The sequence below is a fragment of the Symphalangus syndactylus genome, chromosome 23, assembly GCF_028878055.3.
Source record: "Symphalangus syndactylus isolate Jambi chromosome 23, NHGRI_mSymSyn1-v2.1_pri, whole genome shotgun sequence".
NCBI classification, from domain to species: Eukaryota; Metazoa; Chordata; class Mammalia; order Primates; family Hylobatidae; genus Symphalangus; species Symphalangus syndactylus.
Genome location: NC_072445.2, coordinates 34,320,025 through 34,330,892, shown reverse-complemented (window position 1 = coordinate 34,330,892; position 10,868 = coordinate 34,320,025). Strand labels below are relative to the sequence as shown.

At 51.2% G+C, this 10,868-nt stretch overlaps 3 pseudogenes; 2 read left to right on the top strand and 1 right to left on the bottom strand.

The window, feature by feature from the left end:
• Nucleotides 1–3,013: 3,013 nt before the first annotated feature.
• LOC129473891 (uncharacterized) lies at nt 3,014–3,165 on the bottom strand (annotated as a pseudogene).
• A 1,413-nt stretch (nt 3,166–4,578) lies between these two features.
• LOC129473122 (sterile alpha motif domain-containing protein 1-like) lies at nt 4,579–8,379 on the top strand (annotated as a pseudogene).
• A 284-nt stretch (nt 8,380–8,663) lies between these two features.
• On the top strand, nt 8,664–10,492 carry LOC129473121 (cell division cycle protein 27 homolog; annotated as a pseudogene).
• Nucleotides 10,493–10,868: the final 376 nt, after the last annotated feature.

Genomic DNA, 10,868 nt, shown 5'->3' with positions numbered 1-10,868 from the left:
CTCAGAATGCTTCTAATTTTTATGTGAAGATATTTCCTTTTTCACCATAGGCCTCAAATCATTCACAAATATCACTGCAGATTTTACAAGAACAGAGTTTCCAGACTGATCAAAAGAATGAAACGTTTACCTCTGTTAGATGAATGCACACATCACAAAGCAGTTTCTTAGAAACCTTTTCTATAGTTTTTATGTGAAGGTATTTCCTTTTTCACCATGGCCTCAAAGCACTCACAAACATCCCTTTGCAGATTCTACAACAACAGAATTTCCAAACTGCTCATAATTAGTTTTAGGACCAATATGACCATTTAGAGACATCGCTTGTGGTGCAGCACACATGTATTATCCACACTGAAATTAGGAATTCAACTGAAGTTCATGTAGAGCCAAAAATGTGAATATTTGGGGGACCTTGGAGATGATCTAGTAATTTTATTTTGTAGAAAAGAAAACAGATTCAGGGAAAGGGCATGCATTGCCTAAGGTGATTCAGCAGCTTTGGCACAGAAACACAACACACCTAAGGTGATTCATCAGGTTTGGAGCAGAAACGCAATACAATCTCTGTTCTTTTCCTTCTCAGATCCAGAGTTTTTCCACAATACTGAACTACTTATGTTTCTGATTCCTTATTTTTTCTTTTTTAAATTTTGCCAGTATTGTCTTACAAAGATCCTATTCTTTACCCTAAATATTTAAATTCATTAACACTGTTGTCTCTTTATAAGTAAAAGTACTAGTTGTCATTATAAATGATTATTCAATCACTTTTCATTTTTGGGGGGTCCAGTACAAAGTTAGTAATAAATAAACACTATGGGCCTTGGCAATCCAAGAGGAGCTCAAGTCCTCCAGGGCAAGTCAGGAAAAGCCTAAATGACAGCTGTGCTGTGAGCAGATAGAATTCAGCTCTCATACAGACTATTGAGTATTTGATGTTCTTCAACAATTTCATTAATCTTCAGTTTTTTTCCTCTTTGAAGTGAAAGTCTGCTATGACTTTCAAGTTTCTTTTGAAATAATTATAGATTCACAGGAAGTTGCAAAAGATACAGGGATGTCTAGGTACTCTTCATTAATTCCAGTGGTGACATCTCACATAGCCATAGAGCATTATCAAAACCTGGAAACTGACATAGGTACAATTCAGAAAGCTTACTCAGATCACAACCGTTTTCTATGCATTCGTCTTTGTATGTGTGTATGTGTGTGCATATGTTCTGTGCATTTTTATGTGGTGTAGATCTCTGTAACTACCACTTTGATAGTCAAGATACAGAACTGTAGCTTCACCACCAGGCTCCAACTTGGGATCTTTGCGGACACTCTGACACGTTTTCCTCCACCCCTTCCCCTTGGCAACCCCCTAGTCTGTTCTCCATCTTTATAATTTTATTTCAATAATTTATATAAATGTACAAAATCGTATTTTTAAAGGGAAGAAACAAGTCACAGATAGTTTTGTTAGCACTGTAAAATAGTCTTTAACATTCGTTTTATGTTCTATTTGTCTCAAAAAATGTGCTTTGTTCTTTCTCATACTTTCTGATATCAGGATAGGAAATCAATACCAAACAGAACAATTCCATTCATTTTTTTCCACAGCTTGGTTTTCACTGTTGTTTCCTAACACTTATTGTTTCATTTACTCTTTCTCTCTGTTTTCCATCACATAAAAGTAACTTTGTGTTCTTTATCTCTTCTAGGAAAACTTGGTAATGAGTCTTTAATGTGAATCCTGGACCACCCTTGTTTTGATTTTGTGTTATGGGTGTTCTTTTGTGTGATCATTCTCATGGAGAGTCCTTGTGAAGCTGGGCTTTTCCAGTGGTTTGTCAAAATGGAAATAGATATTTAACAAACCAAACACAAAATGACCTTGCTCCAGGAATGCATCATTTCTGAAAAAACACTACCTCTTCCAACTAGAGATTGTGAATATTACTCATATTATCCTTTACTCCCTTTTATTAAAACTGTATTTTTTAACACATTTGTATAACTCAGGTAATAAAATGTGAAACTAAGTGATTGTCTACCAATTACAATTGATGTTAATGATGCTACTGGGAGGCCACCCCTACAGTGGCTGCGCCATGTCTAGGGACTTGCTAGCTTTGCTAAGTTACATGGGATTGCCTACATACTAAATGGAGGTGGGGGACAGGTCCGAGGATGCAGCAGCACTGCCCAGCCCCTACGTGGAAGCCCTGGACAGGGCCCCAGGCACCACGTGGCTGCGAGCCAGAGGCGGACACGTGATGGCAGACAACACTGCAGCATCCAGTGGGTCACTGCCAGGGGTACATGAACCCCAGGACCATGGCAATGAGCGCTGCCAGACGGGCAACAGGGTGGGCTTCTGTCCCCGGACATGCCGCGACATGAGCCGGGTGGGCGGGGGGCGGGCGGGTGAGGAGGATGGTGCCTCAGAGGGGTGTTGGGGAGGAGGGGCGCTGGAGCAGCGGTCGGCCAGACGTTGGGCCGCCACCGGGGCGGAAGGCAAACCATGGAGACCGGTACACACTCCCCCACCCTCTCCCCAGTGGACCCTTCCTACCTGCCTTCCTCCCCCCCCCAACAAGCCCCCACCATCGATGACGCATGATGATGATGACAGCACAGGGACTTACACCCCACCAGGGCCAATGAACCCTGCACCATGAGCTGAGTGAGGCACGAGGGAGCCTCCGAGGGAGGAACCCAGACCACGGTGGTGGCCACGGGAACTTGGACCCAGGCAGCTCTCTTCCCTCTGTTTTTGTTGGTGGTGGCGCCACCCTCTATCTCTTCCTCAGAGCCAGGAGCCCCTCTTCCCCACACCACCCAACACATGACCACACAGGGCCTGCGGGTGGAGGGGGAAGGGGCGGGCATGGCAGAAGAGGAGGGTGGACGTCGCCGGTCTGCACTTGGGGGGATAGAGGGCCCTGGTGGGCCCTGCCAGGGAACCCCCAGCCAGGCACCCTGAGGAGCCCAGAGGCACCCCCAGGGGCTATTGATTGGCAAGCGATGCTCAGACAGGCATAGCCTTGGGAGCAACTCAAGCCACAAGTGCATTGGAAGGGTCAATGATCAATGTGTCTTGCAATTCACATTAATTCTCACAGCTAGCTGCATTCTTCAGTGATGCAGGAGCTGAGTGATCCACCGCTAAAGGTCATACAATGTAGATTTGGCAAGGGTGCTCCCAACACCGGGAGGCCCTCTTGGCATAGCACAACCCCAGAGGGGTTACCTCAGGCCGGCCAGTCAGACAGCAATGGGACGAGACTCCAGAGAGGGGTCGGAAGGTTTCACAACACACGGAGGTGGTGCCAACCATGGGGGGTGAACACAGACACCACCCCATGGGCGCCCGGGCATTACTGCCCCCATGGCACGGGGCACATGCCACACACTCGGCATGCACATGATGGCATGACAGCCGTCAGGTAAAGCCCCCAACGGTGTCAGTAGTGGCATGCTAGTGCAGCACAGCCCCAGCCGGCTGGGGGGGTGGAGTCCATGGGGTAGGTGAGGGAGGGGCCAGGTGCCACCCGAACGGACTCCCCCATGGGCCCAACGCACCCGACTTTCATTCTTGATTAATGAAAACATTCTTAGCAAATGCTTTCACTCTGGTCCGTCCTGCGCCAGTACAAGAATTTCACCTCTAGTGGCGCAATATGAATGCCCCCGGCCATCCCTCTTAATCATGCCCTCATTTCCAAAAACCAACAAAATAGAACTGCAGTCCTATTCCATTATTCCTAGCCGCAGTATCCAGGTGGCTCAGGCCTGCTTTGAACACTCTAATTTTTTCTTTTCTTTTTTTTGTTTTGAGACAGATTCTTGCTGTCGCCCAGGCTGGAGTGCAGTGGCACGATCTCCGCTCACTGCAGGCTCCGCCCACCAGGGTTCACGCCATTCTTCTGCCTCAGCCTCCCAAGTAGCTGGGACTCCAGGCGCCTGCCACCTCGCCCGGCTAATTTTTTTTTGTATTTTTAGTAGAGACCAGGTTTCACCGTGTTAGCCAGGATGGTCTCGATCACCTGACCTCGTGATCCGCCTGCCTCGGCCTCCCAAAGTGCTGGGATTACAGGCGTGAGCCACTGCACCCGGCCTGAACACTCTAATTTTTTCAAAGTAAATGCTTCGGGCCTGCGGGACACTCAGCTCAGAGCATCGAGGGGGCGCCCAGAGGCAAGGGGTGGGGATGGGCAGTGGCTCGCCCACCCTCCCGTTCCCAAGATCCAACTAGGAGGTTTTTAACTGCAGCAACTTTAATATATGCTATTTGAGCTGGAATTAGTGCAGCTGCTGGCACCAGACTTGCCCTCCAATGGATCCTCACTGAAGGATTTAAAGCGGACTCATTCCGATTACAGGGCCTCGAAAGAGTCCTATATTGTTATTTTTCATCACTACCTCACCAGGTCAGGAGTGGGTAATTTGCACGCCTGCTGCTTTCCTTGGATGTGGTAGCCGTTTTTCAGGCTCCCTCTCCAGAATCGAACCCTGATTCCCCGTCACCCATGGTCACCATGGTAGGCATGGCGACTACCATCGAAAGTTGATGGGGCAAACGTTCTAATGGGTCGTCACTGCCACGGGGGGCGTGCGATCAGCCGGAGGTTATCTAGAGTCACGAAAGCAGCCAGCACGCCCCCCCGCACCCTGGCCAGGGACAGAAGATGGGCTGACCTGGTTGGTTTCATCTGATAAATGCACGCATCCCCCCGCGAAGGAGGTCAGCGCTCATCTGCAGGTATTAGCTCTAGAATTACCACAGTTATCCAAGTAGGAGAGGAGGCAGCGACCAAAGGAATCATAACTGATTTAATGAGCCATTCGCAGTTTCACTGTACCGTCCATGCCTACTTAGACATGCATGGCTTAATCTTTGAGACAAGCACATGCTACTGGCAGGATCAACCAGCTAGGTAGAGCATGGCAAGGCCTCGAGGCTGGTACCTCCTGAGGATGGGCCCGGCGTCCCTGACGCAAGGATGGGTGCGGCCGGCGGGAGACGGAGCATTTGGGAGGGAGGGAGCGAGCGCAGGGTAGTGGGAGGGGTGTGGTAGGGCTGCGAACCGGACACCCCATCCAACCCCCGAAGGGCTCACCACCCCCGACACTTCAAGCCCGCGTGCGAGGAGGCGGACTGCCCGACCCATGCCTGGCAGCCGCGAGGGACTGGCGGCCATGCGCGCACAGTGGGTGCGGGGCGCCCCCGACGTTCGGGCAGAGAATGAGAGGTGGACGGCAGTGCCCGGGGTCTCACCGCCAGTGGCCTCCGAGCACGAAGGCGGCCCTGCGCCTTCGGCAGGCCCGCGGCTCCCCTACCGCCGCCACCGTCCCTGCCAGCCTCCAGAACCCTCTTCCCCGCACGCGCTGCAGGCCGACCCCAAACCTTCCGGGTGCCCACCAGCCCACGTGGGGCGCCGCCAACCTGGTCCCAAAGGCGCGCACCCGGGGACACGGACAATGGGCCAACCAGTGGTCAGCGGCGGATCCCCACAAGGCGGAGTCTGGTTTGGTCCCAGACGGGGCCACCACAGCGTAAGCCGGTGAGCCACTCGGGGAGAGAGGATCCGCGGGTGCGGAAGGAGGCACAGACAGGAAAGGCCAGGGACCGCGAAGACAAGTGCACCCGGGAGCACACAGAGGGGCGGCTCGGGGAGAAACCTCAGGCACCGCCGGGCCACTAGGAAAACACGGCCATGGGATCCCACCGCCACAGACAGGAGGGAGGTCCCGTGGCTCCCCGCCTAGGACGCCGGACGGCCCTCGACACCCAACGAGCCCCACCTCACGAGCCCTGGGTTCCGCCATCGGGACTCCGAAGCGACCTCAGCCACAAACCCAACGCCAGGGCCACGTTGCTCATTTCTCATCCATCCTCTGACCCGGTCAAGCTCCGGGAGAACGGCGCACCCCCCCGTGGGATGCTTCCCAGGGCCAGGCGGCCCAACCCCGTGCCACGCAAACGCGGTCGTCTGCACCGCTCACTGCTCCGCAGGTGAGCGGGCGGAGAGCCGGCTCACATTGGAGTGGGTCACGGGCCGGACGGAACGCGGGGCACACCTACCGCTCGCGCAGCCTCCCAACCGCTAGGACTCCGGCCCGGCCTGGCGGGATCCTTCCCCGACTCGGAAGAGGGAGGCGCAGGCCACACAGTAGGCGACGAGCCACCCTCGGCCCCCACCGCGGAGGCCGGCTGAACCCTCGCTCTCCCCCCTCACCCCATCGAGGGGGAAGCGGAGGAGTGTCCTCTGCAAGCGAGTCACTATGGCAGCGCTGCCTAACGCAGAGAGACGTGGCAGGCCGTGGGATCCTGTACCCCAAAGGCACACCTCTCGGATGGCTAGAGAAGGCTTTCTCACTGAGGGTGTGTCACACTCCCCACCCGCCAGTCGCCCCTCGTGGGGCCTGCAGAGGCGCTCAGGGACGCCTGGGGAAGGGAGGGGGCCTGCGGTACGAGGAAAAATCTGCCTGCGGCAACCTTGAGCCTTTGCGGTCTGGGCGGGGGGTCCTGGCCGGTGCGCATGCACGCAATCCCCCAAGGGCCCCCCCCCGTCCACCCGCCTCCTTTCTCCCAGGCAAAGCACCTCCAATCCAAGTAAACCCACACACAACCGGACGGAGGCAGAACGGTAGCCCCTCGGCGGCCGGCCGGCGCACACGTCACCTGCCCGAGCCCACCGCGATCGCTCACACGGCCAACGCGCACCCGCCAGAGGGAAGCGTGGGACCTGCGTTCGCCAGACCAGGCGGCGCCCTTCCCCGCGTGGGAGGTGCGCGTCTTACTCAACCGCCTCGACCCTCACACCAACGAGCTCCCTGAGGACACACTCGCGGACACCGCAGCGGCGACTGGACGAGGGGGCGCTGGGGGTGGGAACGACACACCACTGCTAGGCCTCGGGCACCTGAGGGATAAGCTGGGGGGGAGGGGGGGAGCCGGGCGCGGTAGGCTCACGCCTGTCATCCCCGCAATTTGGGAGGCGAGGGAAGGTGCATCCCTCGATCCAAGCCTTGGCAACATGGTGAAACCTAGTCTCTAAAAAAATACAAAAACTAACTGGTTTCATAACCTGGACTCAAAGTTAATAAATAGATAAATAGGCCCGGCGCGGTGGCTAACGCCTGTAATCCCAGCACTTTGGGAGGCCGAGGCGTGCGGATCACCGGGGTCAGGAGATCGAGACCATCCTGGCTACCACAGTGAAACCCCGTCTCTACTCAAAATACAAAAAATTAGCCAGGCAAGGTGGTGGGCGCCTGTAGTCCCAGCTACCTGGGAGGCTGAGAAAGGAAAATGGCGTGAACCTGGGAGGCAGATCTTGCAGTGAGCCAACATCACGCCACTTCATTCCAGTCTGGGCAACAGAGCAAGACTCCGTCTCAAAAAAGAATAATAATAATAATAAATAGATTAAAATTGAAAATTTAAAAAAAAACGTAGCTGGCCAGGTGCAATGGCTCACACCTGTCATCCTAGCACTTTGGGAGGCCAAGGTGGGTAGATCACCTGAGGTGGCCAGTTTGAGACCAGTCTGACCCACATGGAGAAGTGCCGTCTCTACTAACAATACAAAATTAGCTGGGTGTGGTGGCCCATGCCTGTAATCCCAGCTACTCAGGAGGCTGAGGCAGGAGAATTGCTTGAACACGGGAGGTGGAGGTTGCAGTGAGCCGAGATGTTGCCATTGCACTCCATCATGGGCAACAAGAGTGAAACTCCGTCCCCCCCCAAAAAAATATTAAGGGCTGTATTCTGTTATTTGTGCTTCCTACCCTGAGAAGAACATAATACAGCTGTTGTCTGTCTGCCTGCATGCCTGTCTGCCTGCCTGCGTGCCTGCCTGTGACAGTGCCTCACTCTTTCGCCCAGACTGGAGTGCAGTGATACCATTATGGCTCACCCACTGCAGCCTCAGCCTCCCCAGGGTTAGGCAATTCCTCAAGGGATTCTACGTCCTTGGCCTCCCAAAGTGTTGGGGTTACAGGTGTGAGCCACCAGCATCTGGCCTGAGTTAATACATCTGGTCTCACTACTTCTTAACCACACACCCATGAAGAATTCAAGTCAAGAGAGAGTCGGTAAGAGACACTCAGCGTTCTCTCCCGAAAACAGTGAGGTGGATGGCGGCCATGTTTCCCGAACTCCTGTGGTTTTAGGTGGCCACGCGTAGAGGAGAGATTTCAAATGTTTCCAGAGAGGCGTGAGCCACAGTCATTTGGGGCATCCGAGCACAAGATGGGGTTTCTGACTGCAACTTAAGGGCCAGGAAGTGCCAGAATCTGCCAAGGCCCGTGTTCCAGGGTGGGGCCGATGGAACCCAAGGTAGAGGGAGTCAGCGGTCTGCACAGAGAGAGCTCCAACCCTAGACTCCACTGTGCAGACCGAATCAGAAGGAAGAGAATCCTTCGTCCTACATGCCACATCCCTCCACTGAACTTGGGAGCGGATCTGTTTTCCAAACATGTGGTGACTCTCGCTTTGAAATGGATCACAAGGGACCAGGCTTTCCAGAGTCGGCAGGGTAAAAAAGTCATTCTGGCTCGGCCTCCTCCATCCCCTGGTAACTGTTGAGTTTAAATGAGCCCAGGCTGGCCGGGCCGGAGCTGCTATCGGGGGGAGGGGGGTTGGGGCGGTGGGGGGGTGGGGGGGTGCCTGAGGCACTGCAGAAAGTGGGCCTGAGCCTCGAGGATGACGGTGCTGCAGGAACCCGTCCAGGCTGCTATATGGCAAGCACTAAACCACTATGCTTACCGAGACGCGATTTTCCTTGCAGAATGCCTTTATGCAGAATTACACTCAGAAGAAGCCTTGGTTTACTGCAGACCTGTTATTACCGCCCAGGAAAGGCCTATAAAGCATATAGACTCTTGAAAGGACACAGTTGTCCTACATCGCAATGCAAATACCTGCTTGCAAAATGTTGTGTTGATCTCAGCAAGCTTGCAGAAGGGGAACAAATCTTATCTGGTGGAGTGTTTAATAGGCAGAAAAGCCATGATGGTATTGTTACTGAGTTTGGTGATTCAGCTTGCTTTCCCTTTCCATTGTTGGGACATGTATATTGCAAGACAGATCAGCTTGCCAAAGGATCAGAGTGTTACTGAAAGAGCCTTAGTTTAAAGCTTTTCCTCTGGTATCCCTTTGAATCATTATGTGAAATAGGTGAAAAGCCAGATCCTGACCAAAGGTTTAAATTCACATCTTTACAGAACTTTAGCAACTGTCTGCCCAACTCTTGCACAAGTACCTAAACATAGTTTGTGTCACAGACAGGCTGAGGCCGTTCTTACGGAAACAACCCAGGACACAAATGAATTAAACAGATTGAATTTAGAATCTTCCAATTCAAAGTACTCCTTGAATACAGGTTCCCCAGTGTCTATTGATTCAGCTGTAATTTCACCTGATACTGTCCCACTTGGAACAGGAACTTCCATATTATCTAAACAGGTTCAAAATAAACCAAAAACTGGTCGAAGTTTATTATTAGGGGGACCAGCAGCTGTTAGTCCATTAACCCCAAGTTTTGGGATTTTGCCATTACAAACCCCAAGTCCTGGAGATGGATCCTATTTTCAAAACTACACTAATACACCTTCTGTAATTGATGTGCCATCCACCGGAGCCTCTTCAAAAAAGTCTGTTGCCAGAATTGGCCAAACGGGAGCAAAGTCTGTCTTCTCACGGAGTGGAAACAGCCGAGAGGTAACTCCAATTCTTGCACAAACAGAAAGTTCTGGTCCATAAATATGTACAACACCTCAGGTATTGAGCCCCACTGTGGCACCTCCCCCAAATGCACTGCATCAAAGAAGTTCACCACTCTTGACTAGTGACATTTCCACAATCAAGGAGAATAGGAAAAAATAAAAAAGAAGTTTCCACCTAAAATCCCAAACAGAAAAACAAAAAGTAAAACTAATAAAGGAGGAATAACTCAACCTAACATAAATGATAGCCTGGAAATTACAAAATTGGACTCTTCCATCATTTCAGAAGAGAAAATATCCACAATCACACCTCAGATTCAAGCTTCTAATCTACAAAAAGCAGCAGCAGAAGGCTTGATGAGCCTTCTTCGTGAAAGGGGGAAAGGTTATTTAGCTTTATGTTCTTACCACTGCAAACAAGCTATCAATATTTTGAGCCATCTACCTTCTCACCACTACAATACTGGTTGGGTACTGTGCCAAATTGGAAAGGCCTATTTTGAACTTTCAGAGTACATGCAAGCTGAAAGATTATTCTCAGCGGTTAGAAGGATTGAGAATTATAGAATCGAAGCCATGGAGATCTACTCTACAACACTTTGGCATCTTCAAAAAGATGTTGCTCTTTCAGTTCTGTCAAAAGACTTAAGAGACATGGATAAAAATTCGCCAGAGGCCTGGTGTGCTGCAGGGAACTGTATCAGTCTGCAACGGGAACACGATATTGCAATTAAATTCTTCCAGAGAGCTATCCAAGTGGATTCAAATTATGTTTATGCCTATACTCTATTAGAGCATGAATTTGTCTTAACTGAAGAATTGGACAAAGCATTAGCTTGTTTTTGAAATGCTTTAAGAGTCAATCCTGGACATTATAATGCATGGAAAGTGGTAGTGAAGTGTAAAGGCAAAGTCTTGCTGATGGTGCTCGTAGTCACTAATTTTTCTTTTTAGACAGCTCTTTATTGTCATGAATTTGGTTACTAATAGTTAGGGATGATACATACTGGTCAATAACTTCAAACTAACATGTTTTCTTATGAAATGTATGTCTTTAACACACTCTTAAGTTAACTCATGATAATAGAATACCAGATCCTTATACTCAACAGTTACAGTGTTCTACCAAACTGTTGCAGATACTG